Raw genomic sequence first — 14872 nt, forward strand, 5'->3', positions numbered from 1 at the left:
ATCGAACCTTAGTAACAGTGTGTGACAGTGTGCAAGTCAGTCAGGTGTGAGCTACGGTTGAGAGAAGGTGTGTTTTAAAGTGTGCCATAAATCACCCTCCATCATGACAATGCTCCGTGTCACACATCGCTTCTGTTATACGGCAATTTCTGTGAAATAAAAACATTACAGTGTGTCCTCATCCACCTTATTCACTGGATCTAGCACCATGGACTCCTGGCTCTTTCCCAAAGTCAAAATTATTCAGGTCATCAGGCCACCATAACAGCACAACTAAAGACACTCATGAAAGAGGACTTCCAGACTGCTTTACAAAGTGGCAAGAACGATGGGATAAGTGTGTTCGAAGCAAGGGAGAGTATTTTAAAGGGGATTGATGGCAATGTGTCTTTTACTGTAATATTTTTTTAAACATTCATCATATTGTTTGATCACACCTCATAAAAGAAAGTTCCATATATATAGTAGTCCCTTTTCTTCAGCATGCATCTTATCTCTATTCCCCTTTGCAAATTCAGATCTTTACTGTCTCCCATTTTATGTTTTTGTTTTCACAAATTATCCCTATTTATGCTGTGAGTTAACTTCTGAGTTGCAGTAGCAAATTGTTTCTTTTTCTTCTCTCTCTCTCTTTTTTTTTATCTTCTTTACCCTTTATGTTATGTTTAAGCATTTAGTGCCCTATTCTGTGTATGGGTTGCTGTTTCCTGCTTCTGTCTGTCTATTAGTAATCTTACTCACAGTTTTGTATCCTTTTGTCTTTTTATTTCTTGTAAAATAACCTCTTTCAGTGTTTCCTATAATGCAGGCCTTGTGGTGCAAAACTCCTTCAGCTTCTATATACCTGGAAAGGTCTTTAGTCCTCCTCCATATCTAAAGGATAACATTGTTGGTTATTTTATTCTTAGCTGATAATTCCTCTATTTCAATAGTTTAAATATTTGATTTCACTCCCTCCTGGCTTGTAGAGTTTCTGCTATAAAATCTGATGATACTCTAATGGGCTTTCCTTTGTAGGTTATCATCTTCTTTTTCTTGGCTGCCTTGAGAATTCTTTCTTTGTCATTAATTTTTGACAGCTTCAATATAATGTGCCTTGGAGAAAGCCTATTAAGAGTGAGGTAATTAGGTGTTCTGTTTGCTTCTTGAATTCGAGGATCCAGTTTTTTCCATAGGTTTGGGGTGTTCTCATCAACTATTCGTTTGAATAAACTTTCTTCTCCCTCTCTTCTCCTTCTGGCATGCCCATTATTCTTATGTTTCTCTTTCTGATGGAGTCAGATAGTTTATGTAGAGTTCATTTCTATTAACTCTCAAGTCTCTCTCTTCTTCCATCTGCATCATTTCCAGATGTCTAGTTTCAATATCACTAATTCTTTCCTCCATCTGGTCAGCTTTATTTCCTAAGCTTGCTATTTCATCCTTTTTTTTTAATTTAAGTTTATTTGGGTGACAGTTGTTAGCAAAGTTACATAGATTTCAGGTGTGCAATTCTGTAATACATCATCTATATATCACATTGTGTGTTCACGACCCAGAGTCAGTTCTCCTTCCATCACCATATATTTGATCCCCTTTACCCTCATCTACCACCCCCTTCCCCCCTTACCCTCTGGTAACCACTAAACTATTGTTTGTGTCTATGAGTTTTGTTTCTTAATTTGTTGTTCTTGTTCCTTTGTTGTTTTCTGTTCTATATACCACATATCAGCCGAATCATATGGTTCTCGACTTTTTCTGTCTTATTTCTCTTAGCACTGCCATATTTCTTAAATGTTCTTACCTTCTTCCTGCCTCAGGCACCTCCCGTACATTGTTCTTCATGCCTGGAACTTTTCCTTCCTCCTCCTCCTTGCCCCCACACCCATCTTTTCACTGCTCCTTTCTCCTAGTTGACACAAGTGTACATACTATGCATTGACAGGCAGAGTTGTCCACATTATTTAAATTATTTTCTCTGCACTTAACTTTTGATTTGAGCACACCTAGTTAATTTCATGTAACTTAAGTGTATGCATGGTTCAACTCTACTTTGTTTCTTTTTTTTTTCTTTTTAATTAGTTTCAGGTGTATAACAGTGCAATAGTTATACTTTTTACCCCTCAAAGTGACAAGTCCCCTCCCCCAATCTGCCACCCCCCATTCGTCTCTTTTATTGAGTTCTTCAGCTCCAGAAGTTTTATTTGGTTCTTTTTAAAAATTCTAATCCCTTCGGTAAAATGTTCCTTTTGTTCATTGATTTTTTTCTGAGTTCGTTAAATTGCCTACCTGAGTTTTTTTTGCATCTTATTGACTTTTTTCAGAACTACAGTCTTGAATTCTCTGTCATTTAAGTCACATATGTCCATGTCTTTAAGTTTATTTAACAGGGATTTTTTTTAGTTTTCTTTCTGAGATGCCTTGTTACCATGTTTATTCATGGTAATTATTGGATTATTTCTCTTCCTGGGCATCTATCGGAATGAATTCAGTGCATCAGGTTTGGTGTGAAGAGATCTTTCCTTTGTTTTCCAGTGGGCAGCTCTGGGGCATTTTATTTCCTCTTGCCCTGTTCCTATTTCTCATGGTAGAAGATTTCCTGGGGATGTAGGCATTTCCTCTGTAACTAGGTCGCCTCGGTCTCAGGGCACCACCCCAATGGGACGGTATGGCGGACAATGAGGTTCTGAGCCCCTGAAATCCCAGTGCTGTCTCAGCAGCCCTGGGTGCCCCTGCTGGAATCAGCCGCAAAGGATGCAGGTAGTGTGGGTTGGCAGAGGTGGTGGTACGTGTGTGGTTTTGTTCTCCTCTGAGTAATGGCAACTTCCAGACCACAGCAGCCTCACTCCTATAGCTCCTCCCTTGTCACTGGAGTTAGTCTCACTGTGTGTCTGCCGCTCAGGAACTGTCTCTCCAGTTCTCAACGATGTAGATATTCTGCTCTAATCTGAGAGTGCTACCATTTTTTCTAGGGCCCGCTGCTAACACTGGGAGGGCATGGGTGGGGCGAGCTCTGGGAAGGCGGGGACAGGTGGCCAAGCTCATAGCTTTGTTTTCTGCCTGGCAGTGAGGGCTGTTAGACTGAAGTTGTTGCACTTCTGTATTCTTCGTTGTCCTGAGGTCTAAGCCCTGATTGCTGGGTTCAGTTGTATTATATGCTGATTCCTCAGACAGGATTGCTGGGGCCACAGAGAGTGCACCTACAGTTCAAATCCTTTCCTCTCCTTGGATGGCAGTGAGATCCAGCCTGCATCCTGTGCCCCCCATCTCTGCGCTTACCCCTCCCTCCCTCCCTCCTCTGTTAGCCCCATTAGGGCACCTGCAGATGTTTCGTTGCAGGGACCTCTCAGATGTGTTTGTGTGTTGCATAGATGCTTCTTTGTGGAATTAAAACTGATCAACCTGTTGTAACTTCAAGGGGTGATATCAAGGGGCACCCTTCATGCCACCATGTTTCTGACATCACCTTACTTTTTACAATTTTAGAATTTGTTCTAATAAGCTTTGCTCTAGTGCAAAACAGGTTAGGGTTTCTTAATGCACTCGTATACCTAATACTTCTCCTCTCACAACATTTACCATGCTAATTTCTAATGATATATTGGGTTGTCGGAAAGTCATGACATATTTTTTCTATGTTTTTCATTGCAAAAATGTGTCATGACTTTCCTGACAACCCAATATTTAATAATCCATTTTCCTCACTAGATTGTAAACCAGGACAATGTATCTTTTGTTCTCCTGACACATAATAGGCATCCTATATATATTTAATGAGTGAATAAATAAAGTTAGATTATTATTTTAAGTCAGTAGATTCTTTGTGAAGACTTAATAAAATAATGCACAGCCAATAATGCTTGGCGTTGTACATCTATATTATGCAGGAAATGATGTTACGTATGGTCCCTATAGGTTAATTCCTAAAGGATTCTTGAAGGGTTGATTCTTGAAAGATTATCAACTTACAGGAATATGTGTAACCTAATACTATTTCAAGAATGTTTGTAAGATTGCCTAACACCTCAAAAATGAAAATGTAAAAAATGTTGTTATGTTTTCTGTATAGCAACCACTGGAGGGCAATAAAAGCAAACTTTGAACATCTTTTAAAGGGAAAATAGAATTGTAAAAAGAAAAAATTTCTGATTAAAATCCGGATAGATAATCTTATTGTCTGAAATAGATATAGGACCTGTAGGCTGTAGTTTCTGTGATTATGGGCTTATTACAATAGTTATAATTGCCTTTCTAATGTGGTATTAAAAGTTAGATTATTTGTGATAATAACATCACCCTATATTTTGTATATTATCTCATTTGAACCACCCACAAAACTAGCAGAGAACATATTCTTGTCCCATTTTCCAATGGAAAACCTGAGGTTCAGGAGTATTAAAACAATAAGTAGCCATAAGAAGGCAAACTACTAGCACAAACCCTGTAAGCACTCACTGACTGCTTACATTTACATACAACAGTCCTTGCTAAGGCACACAGTCAGGGAAAATGCAGTCCCCAAAATTAATTGTACCAGTTTAGAATGGAGATATATGGCAGCAGCTCCTTAGTTCCTTTGGTTTTAAGTAACTACAGGTAGGCTATCTGATGATACTGCCAAAATATCCACCTAGAACCTATATACAGAAATGTAGTGCTGGTGCCTAGCAGGAGGATATGCTTCTGGACTCCACAATGGTTAGACTCTTCCTAGGGTTACATGTTCCATTCTAGTCGCTGCATTTTTATAAAAGAATCAAGAAGCAACAGACTAGGATTTGAATGTATATGATGTATTAGAGGGTAAAAGGGAATTTGGAATGTCCTAAAGAGGGTGAGATTAAGGGAGATGGAGTTAGAAATGCTAAGCATGTTGGCTCTGGAGTCAGAAAAAGTGGATCTGATTTGACATACACATTAAAAATAGAAAACTAACCATTCCAGGGTTCTGGGTTGGCCTATTCTCTGAATGTCAAATATGGAAATCAATGTGTGTTTGTAAAATGGTCACTCCAGGATTCACTTGCTGGAGAAGAAGGCCCCTGACAACCTCAGCCTGAGCAGACATGAGAATTCCTTTGTGGAGGCTCTGGTGAGGCCTGCGCCAGGTGAGCAAGGCCTTGCCAGCTGAACTAACAAGGTGAAAGGGAATTAAAATCCTCAGGGGCTTCTTTCCTTCGTGCTCAGTGAGTTGACCTCCAATCTTTTCCTCCATCTCCTGGGTGAGCCACCATGAATTGGGCCACAGGAGTCCTGCGGGCCGGCTGGAGAGTCGGTGCTGCAAGAGGGTGGTTCCTTTGCCTGAGGATGCCTCTGTGTCCCGTGCAACTGTCAGGTCTCTCTCTTGGGCTCAGCTGGCCCTTCACTCTTGTCTCCAAGATGGCGACCATCATGGTTGAATTTATGATGAATTTAACTTCCTTGGAGGTTACATTCATCATACTAAGGTCTCCATTATAGGAACTGGATCAGTTGGCATGGCCTGTGTTGTTTCCATTGTATTAGAAGGCTTGAGTGATGAACTTGCCTTTGTGGATGAAGGAAAACTGAAGGGTGAGATAGTGGATCTTAAACATGGCAGCTCTTTAATGAAAATGCCAAGTATTGTTTCCAAATTTACATTGTCATTGCAAATTTTAATTTAGTGATTATTGCAGCAAGTGCACACCGGGATAAAGGAGAAATACTCCTCGATTTAATCCAGTGAAATGTGGCCATATTTAAATTAATGATTTCCAATATTACCCAATACAGTCCTCGCTGCAAACTGATTATTGTTTCCAATCCAGTGGATATCTTAACTTATATAGCCTGGAAATTGAGTGCATTTCCTCAAAACCATGTTTTTGGAAGTGGCTGTAATCTGGACACTGCCCATTTCCATTTCTCGTTTGTACAAATGCTTGTTATCCACTCTGAGAGCTGTCATGGGTAGATCTTAGGAGAGCATCCAGACTCAAGTGTTTCTGTGTGGAGTGGAGTTAACATTGCTGGTGTCCCTTTGAAGATGCTGACCTCACATATAGGAACTGATCAAGATCTCAAGATCCTGAGAAGTGGGAAAATATAAACAAAGAAGTGATCGCCAGAGCCTATAAGATTATTAAAATAAAAGACAATACTTCTTGGGCCATTGGCCTATCTGTAGTTAATTTAACACAAAATATTTTGAAGAATCTTAGAAGAGTGCATCCAGTTTCCACCATAATTAAGGGCCTGTATGGAATAAATGAAGAAGCATTCCTCAGTGTTCCTTGTATCCTGGGGAGAATGGTAGTACAGATCTGATAAAGGTAAAGCTGAACCCTGAAGAGGGGGCCTGTTTGAAGAAGAGTGCAGAAACACTTGGGAAATTCAGAAGGAACTCAAGCTTTAAAGTTGTTTAAACTTACTGTTCTGAAGTTACTAAAGAAGAAACAGTAGATAGGGGACGGTAGATGTTAAGCTTTTGAATGAACTTGAAACTCTAAAAGTTGGGAACAGGAAAATGGGTAGAGTGACTCCCCTGTTTATCTAGCCCTCTAGCTCTTTTATTTAGCATCCAGATGCGGGATGATGCTTATTATTATTATTTTTTTAAGATTTTTATTGGGGAATTGGGGGATGGGGAACAGACAAGTTGCGGTCCTTTTGTTCTTCAGTTTAGTTGTGGAGGACGTAGTTTCACTGGCCCAAGTTGGCACCATCATTGAGCTCTTCCTGGGTGAGGCAGATCAGTCACCGGGTTCTGGACGGCCTCTCACTGCAGCTGCTGACCGCTCACTCTGGCTGCTGGCTACACACGGTAGCCCATGGCAACCCACTGCCACAGGGGCTGCAGCCTACACCGTCGCCGGCGACTCANAAGGATGTCATTATCCTGAGGAGCTATGGTGTAATAAACATCAGGTAAGTTCTGTATGCTGTAGCCAGAGTCTAAGCTGTGCATTAATGGATTTTGACCTTATTAGCACCTTATTTAGCACCTTATTCCTACTCTAGTCTTTCAGATGCTTTAGGAATGGACCATTTGACAGGTATATCTCTAGAGACAGTTTTTTCTGTTCTTTAAAATTGATTTTTATGCTTATGTACAAGATCAACTGTGCAGGAGGGAAAAAAAAGAACCAAGAACCTCTTTCACCTATACTATAATCTCATTAAGGCTCATTTGGAATTAGCATATTTATGTGAAAAACGATGTTGATCCAATATTTTTTATTGCAATTGCTACTGCATTTTTGATAGGACAAGTCCTAATAGGTAACAGTACCCCAAAGGGATAGTTTATAAACCAGCAAAGTCGGAGCACAACCTGAGACTGAAATCAAATACAGCATGAATGAAGGGCCAGCAAGAGTGCATAGGATAACAAAGAGCTACAAATCCATAAGAGCTGCCCACATCTAATTGATCATCTGTCATTAGCTTTTTGGAAATAGAGATTCTTGAGCCTACCCTCAAAGATTCTGATCCATTGAGTTCAGTTTAATCAACCATTCTCTCCTGTGTGACAGATTCCTTCTGAAAGGGATCTGATCAGTACCTGGCTCATAATAAATATCCAATAAAAGGTTTTCAAATACATCTTAATGATTTAAATAAAGTTTGTGATCTAACAGTTATAATCATTTATTAATTCAATAAATATTATTAAGTATCTATGTAATGTTCCAGGTATTAGAGGCATGGAAGTAAAAGAAACCAAGTCCCTACTCACAGGAAGCTTTTCTTGGGGTGGGTAAGGTCATAAACAAGCAAGATATCAGGTAGGCCTAAGTTCTATAAGAAATTAAAACAAGATGTTAAAGATAGGCTGGAAGCCTGCTTTAAATAGGATAGTCAGCAAAGCGCTCTCTGAGGAACTGGCCTTTAATTGGAGACTTAAACAAATAAAGGATCAAATGTGAGAAGAGCTAGGGAAGAGCACCACAGTCAGAAAGCTGCTACCGGTGCCCTCAGGCTGCAGGGAACTTGGGCTATGGTGAAGTCGAATGAAGGCCCTTGTAGCTGTAGAACAGTTGAGGGAGGCAGAGAATGGAATCAATGGAAACAGAGGAATGGGCTGAGGTCAAGGCGAGTTTGGATTTTATTAAAAGTACGATAAGAAGCCAATGGAAGCTATGTAGCAGCAGAAAGTCATGATCTAACATACATTTTGAAAAGGTCATTCTGGCTGTTGGGTCAAAAATAAATAGAGGAGGGTGGGGGAACCAGAGTGACAGCAGGGAACCCAATAAAGATGCTATTGCAGCAACCCTAGGAGGAACAGTGGCTTGGCTGACAGGGACAGGGGTGGCATTGGAGAAAAGTGGATGGAATCGGAATATGGCTGAGAGCTAGAGTAAACAGACATGCTGATGCTTTACATAAGGAGATGGGAGGGAAAGAAAAGGTTGGCACACAGGTTCTGGGTTGAATGGTGAATGTTGGTATTACTGTTTGCTGAAAGTGGAAAAATTCCCCAGAAACAGATTTGGAAAAAAATTAGAAGTTTGACTTTGAGCATGATGTGTTGGAAAAATCTTAGACACCCCACTGGAGATGTCAAGTAAACCAATAGGTGTAGAAGTCTACAGTTAAGAGACAAATCAAAGCTGGAGATACGAGTGTCATCTTATATTTGTATAATATAGGGTTTCAACTATTTTTATTTACATGTTCTTAGAGCTACCTTATTACTCAAAATGCATGAATTCTAAAAGTAATTTACTGTGTTTTGGCCTACAGTAAGTGGGTTTGGATGGACAAGTTATATCTTATCACTTTCAATTAAAGACTCCAAAATGATCAGCTCTCTATAAATGCTCTGGTAAACCGAACATTTTTATAGGTTTAAAAAATATATATATATGCCCATTTTTGCATCATCAAGCCAGATTTAAAAGGTATGTTAATTTTAATGGATGAGACATGTAAATATCCAATATCGGCTTTTCATTTTGCCTCTGCTCCGGGATTCTGGTCTTGAGCTCTCATACAGCTACTGTCAGAAATGTTATCACTCTCCACCAACTGTAACAGCCTCCAGGAAGAGAAGGGAACTTAATTAGAAATTTCCACTTCAAATATAATTTATACTTCATTCACTCTGAGATGCGCTAGAGGGTATTTGAAAAGTTTAAGGCTGAATGAACTGTTTGTTTTTCTCAACTTGTCAACAAAATACATATCATGCATAGAATATACTTGTTTATTAAGCACAGCAAGGGACCTCAGAGATTTAGCAAGAGGCTGTCTTTCTAGATGAAGAAACTGAGGCCCAGAGAGGTAAGGGACTTCCCAAAGTGAGATAAGTAACAACAGGATGGGACTGAAGCTCAAGACTCCTAACTCCNCTTAGCTGTAGAGGGCAGTGTCACTGGCCCTCATATGTGGGATCCGAACCGGGGCCCTCTGGCATCCCAAGCCAGTTCTTAACCAACGCGCCACTCGGCCAGCTCGATGCTTATTTTTTACAATTCTTAAGTGATTGCATCAAAGGAGGTGTTTTCGGTACCTCAAATATATAATACTTGTCTACTATATATATGTAGTTGTCATTTGGTCCAAAAGGATATATGATGTAGGTGTTTATTGTGTTCTAAAAAGTCTTATTCTAAGCTGGAAAAAAAAAGAAAAAAAATCTAATTCTTTTAAGTACATACTCATTGTTTTGTTCTGGATGGCTTATACCTACATTCATTTATACACTATAAAGGAAGTTGTAACCACCTGTACAAGGTAAAGATAAAAGTACACACACAAGAAAAAAAGTGAATCTGGATTTATGATTGTGAACTTGGGCACTTTACTTCTTTGTGCCTCAGTTTCCTCACTGATAAAATGATGGCTTTGTCTACCTTTAGGGCTCTTATGGGAATCAAAATAATGCACGTATGTTTCGTATAACATTTGGCACATGAATGGATTTAGTAAATGCTTTTTTTTGTTGTTTTTGTTGAAGCATTTGCAAGTTTCTCTAGAAATAAATATAGACTTGCTTCTGTTGTCCCAGAAAATGTATCAGAACCATAGAGGCACCAGCTAAAAGCAACAGTTTGTGAATCAGACAGTTTTGGTTTCAAATCTTCTTTATACCACATAAGGCCTAAATAATCTTGAATGAATCACTCAGCCTCACCAAATGTCCATTTCCTCATGTTATTAAGCATTTACTGAGAGTCTTCACTGTGCTAAGTACAGTGGGTAAAGTGATAGGGCCTCATTTCGCTCCATTGTAATTAAGCAGGGGCCAGCTGACCACCCACAGGGATTTAGGGGGCTTGGGAAAAAGTATTCCTGCAAAGGCTGGAACTTTTAATTAAATCTCCGAGGATCCTAACAAGAATGTTTCTCTCTACTCTTGAAAATGTTGGAGATAAAATTTGTTCTCACATTCAAATTGTCTTCATCTGACATGTCATAAACTAGTCATCTAGTGGACAGTCATTTAAAATTGTTTGCCTTGGAATAGCATTTGTCCTTTAAGGTTGACTAGATTCCTTTATCTCCCAGAGAGTGAAAAGGAGGAAAAATGGTGGCTTTGGAAGCAGAGAGACATTTGAACCCTGCTCTTCTGCTAACTGGCTATGAGACCTTTGGACAAGCCCTTAGCCTCCCTGAACTGAGTCTTCTCATCTATAAAATAGGACTGACTCCTCCCTCAGAGGATTGTTATGGAGCTGAAAAGTGCTGGGGTGTATAGAGCACCAAGCATGGTGCCTGACACACAGTCCATAGTAGGTGGTCCCCCTTCTTTGGTAGAGCCACCAGCAGACCCAATATTCACAGCCCTGTGAGCCAGCCTTAAACTCTAAAAGCAATAGGCACTGGCCTTTCTTATGGTGGTTGCCACATCTTCTAAGCCCAGTGACATTGCTCCTGCCAGGTGAAAGCTGATTTCTGATACATTTCCCGTATTTTTGGTCTATAAACTCTCTTTCTTCACACTCGGGGTATACCTAGGATTCTACTGGGTTGTCGGAAAAGTCATGACACATTTTTGCAATGAAAAACATAGAAAAAATATGTCATGACTTTTCCAACAACCCAATAGTGTCCGTATGCTCTTTTTCTGTCCTCCTTCAATGAAAACCTATTTCTTGAAAAATCAGACGCAGCAGGTCACAATGAGGTTAAATGTCAGGAAAAAGGCAATGTATTATACCAGCTATATCGAGATTTTTATATATAACAAGCTTAAAGCCAAAACAGTGAATCTCAAATGGCAGAATTATAAGATTCCCAATAACCCCTATAAGGACAAACTTTCAAAAACATTGTAGAGTTGTTCATAGCATGAGTACATTTGTACACTTCAAAGGAGACTGCTTGTGGCTGTGATCTTCCTGATGGCAAATCCAAGTCTTATTTTTATTGGTTTCAGTACATAGTACAGCCTCTGGCACATGGTAAACATTCAATAAATGTAGACTAAATGGTCTTGAGGCCGTGTCAGGTGTGCGAGTGTATTTCTTAGCTCCCATGTTAATGCTAAAGACAATCACAAACTGTTTACAAAACACCTGGGAGTAAGGAGTTGGAAAAAATAGACGTGCTTTTTTTTTGCTTTAGTTTTGAGGCTAAGGAACTAAATGCCCTTTACTTGCTAAGAAGAATTTCATAAAAGAAGTAGGATTTGAATTGGGTTTCCTGAGGCAAAGGTGACAGGTGGACACAGGATTATGAAAAAGATAGTGTGTCCCCAGCCAAGTAGACAGCACAGATGGAAGTCCAAAAGCTACTAGTAAAGGGTTCTGAAGACAACACCGGAAGTACTTGTCTGTATAGCTGGTTTTGAAAACCTATGTCCCAGCGTACATTTTCCTGTCTTCATTTTAGGTTCCCTTGAACATTTTAAACATTTCTTCTCCCACATAGCCTCTCACACTTCTCCTACACACTCACAATCCTCTCCCACATACATAGCCAAAAAAAAAAAGTCTCTCTTTCTTTTTCTCTCTTTATACTAATTTCCTCTAATCTTTTGCTCAGTAATATGTCACAGTCAGAACGAGTTTCAGCTCATTAGTTGGCAATCTTAATGTCGTGCTCTTAAAATAGTCAAAGATTTGCTCTTTTCCTTAATAGCCAACAATAAATATGGATTTTAATATCCCTTTCCCCATTGCCTAAGGCTGAAATTTTCACAATATCAAACTCAAATTTGAAGCTTCTAAAACTACCCTGGAAAAAAGAACCAGGCAGATTTATTTTACAATTTCTTCCCTAATCTAAAACCAAATTATATGGAATTTACTCATTAAACATTTTTTAACCAGAAAGTAACCATCGAAAACAATTCTTAAATTTGATATGCCATTCACATTAGAAAGTACAAAATAGAAATTTGCTTTTAGAGGTATCAGCAGTGGTATTAGATTGAATCATATGTAATTGCCACTTTTGTTGGTCAAGTCAAATATTGGCAATTTTGTATAGTTCAAACTAATATGGATTCATATCTATCTAGTACCCACCAAATCCTCACAGATGTCTTGGTCTTTAAAACTCTTGGGTAGATGTTAAAGCCATGGGTGATAGTATGTAAAGAGTCTTCAGAAAGTTCAAACCAAAAAAACAAACAAAAAACTACCTCTATTGGTTTACTCATTTGAAAAGGATGTTAAGCAAAGCAGGAATGTTTTCTAAATATCCATATTAAAAGCAACAGCCATCATTCGTTGAGTAGGTTTTCATATACATTGTCTTATTCAGTTCTCCCTATAACTGTAAATCTTGAAGTAGATATCGCTGTCATCACGTCATAGATGTGAAAATGGGATCTCAGAGCAGGTAAATTGCTCAGGTTCACGAATTCCAAACCTGAGTTTGCTAGGCAAAACCCACACTCTTTCCCTTCTATCACACTGCCCCCATTTATATAAATGTGTGGGGCAGGGAGAGGGGTGCAGGAAGAGAGAAAGTTCTCCAAAATGAAATATAGATTAGCATCAGAACTTAATAATATGGCTACATGTTGAGTTCTTTGCATATAGACTTTGACATTCTGCAACAGGCCTTTAACATGAAATCCTGTAAAGTAGGAGATCAGCTTATAGACTCAGAGCTCCTCAAGAACAGAGGTTGTGTCTAAATAATCTTGGTACCCTTGGGCTATGACATAAGACCTGACACATAGGAAATCCCAAATAAATGTTTCTAGAATGAATGTTTGAATGAGTAAATAAATGAATGACTTTTACAATGGAAGGAGGCAAAAAGAGATACTTAGTTCTTTGCAGAATCAAACATCTTACAACGTATATGTATTTTTAAACCACATGATTGAATCATAACTCTGAATGGGACCTCATAGACTCCCTTGCACAATATTTGTTTGCTTGCTTGTTTGTTTAATAAATTAAGAAACCAAAGCACAAAATCCCAAAGCTAACTGGTGACAGAAGCTAGAGCTATATCCACTGAACATCCTTTAAAATATACCTGTCCCTGGATTTTGCCCCTTTTGGGACATAAAAACACTAATCTAAAATAATGAATTATTCTAACTCATTTATATTTTGATACATAGGATACATATGTATGTATGTATGTATGTGAATATACATATTCACACATATAATTACAGAACAATGTACTTTCTTTAAAAAATATTAAAGTTAATTGTTTTTTTATTTCACATATCAATTGGTAAAGATCAACATTAGCCAGGAATTTCTAGATGGCAAAGAACCAAATACAAGTTTTTTGCTTTGAGAACCCACATGTTTATTAATCCTCAGGTAGATTTGTCCTCTTGAAAGGAAAGTTACATGGCCAGACACTCATAAGCCAGCAAAAAAGAAAAAAAGCAACTTTTCATACATAAAACAGATACTTTTACATGTGTTATCCTAAACAACACGTTGTACAGCAATACGTACTTTGTCTTAGTGATTTATGCATTTTATGCACATTTATTTTGTCTCCTATCCATCAAAAAGCCACGCCTTTTTCCTAATTTACCTGACTTTCTCTTTACACTTAACTTTGAGGAGAAGCAATATTTAGAACTGATACATGCCCTGAAAATGGGTATTATGCATGCATAATCATCTATTATCTAACATAATATTCATGGTTTTCACTCAGTCATTTCACATGTTTCCATTGTGACTTTTTCCCTAAGTGCTTCTTTAGCCCTGTATTTTCTATCTGAAGTCCATACTAAAATTACGAGTATATCAACACAGTGATGTTTTCATGCTTTAAGAGGGGGTGAGTCGTTGGCAAAGGGTGGGTAAGAAATGGAGGTTACCATGGAGGTGATGTAAACCTTGAGCTATGCACATACCCAAAAGCCCAAAGTTAAGCTACTGTTGACTGACTGGTGCTAAGTAAGGAACAAGGGACAGATGGGGAGGCCGATTTGGAGCTAGAATATTCAGCTTATAATGTCAATGTTGGAGGTTGAACATTCAATCAGTTTCTTGATCTACAGCAAGGCTCTACATTAGACAGAAACAAGTGGGTTTGAAAAAAAAAAATGTTCTACAGCAGCTCCAGGGCCCTATAGATCCTAGGGAGCTTCCCCAGAGGCTCAACATAGAAAAACCCTAACTTAGGCTTGTTTTTTACTTAATGTCTCAGAGCATTAAATATAAACAAGACAGCCTGAGATGGCATTTTAAAATGCAACTAGGGATCATTTTATTTCAGTTCGAGGGCATGCTCCTCTGGTTTCCCTGTATTTGACAGCTAACCCAATGTTTTAGCTGTATTAATGGAACAAGAACGCTATTTATTTTTTATTAGCATAATTATAGGACTCCCACAGCAAGTCAGTTTAGACTTCAAATGGGCAACGCAATTCCAGAAACTCTGCGCTAGGTGGTAAACACAGTAAGTGGTAGGCTGTCTTCCCAACAGAGCAGGAGAAATCAACCAGAGGAGGAAAAAAAAAAAGGGGGGGGGGTCTTTCCACCCACTT

At 38.8% G+C, this 14872-nt stretch overlaps 1 protein-coding gene and 1 pseudogene across 1 annotated transcript in view; both read left to right on the top strand.

The window, feature by feature from the left end:
* Window positions 1–14872, top strand: part of DLG2 (discs large MAGUK scaffold protein 2) — a 2099601-nt gene that overhangs the window by 1710259 nt on the left and 374470 nt on the right. The gene's annotated exons all lie outside the window — the stretch shown is intronic.
* LOC109383268 (L-lactate dehydrogenase A-like 6A) lies at window positions 5212–6355 on the top strand (annotated as a pseudogene).

Source organism: Hipposideros armiger, unplaced genomic scaffold, assembly GCF_001890085.2.
Source record: "Hipposideros armiger isolate ML-2016 unplaced genomic scaffold, ASM189008v1 scaffold_79, whole genome shotgun sequence".
Taxonomy (NCBI): domain Eukaryota; kingdom Metazoa; phylum Chordata; class Mammalia; order Chiroptera; family Hipposideridae; genus Hipposideros; species Hipposideros armiger.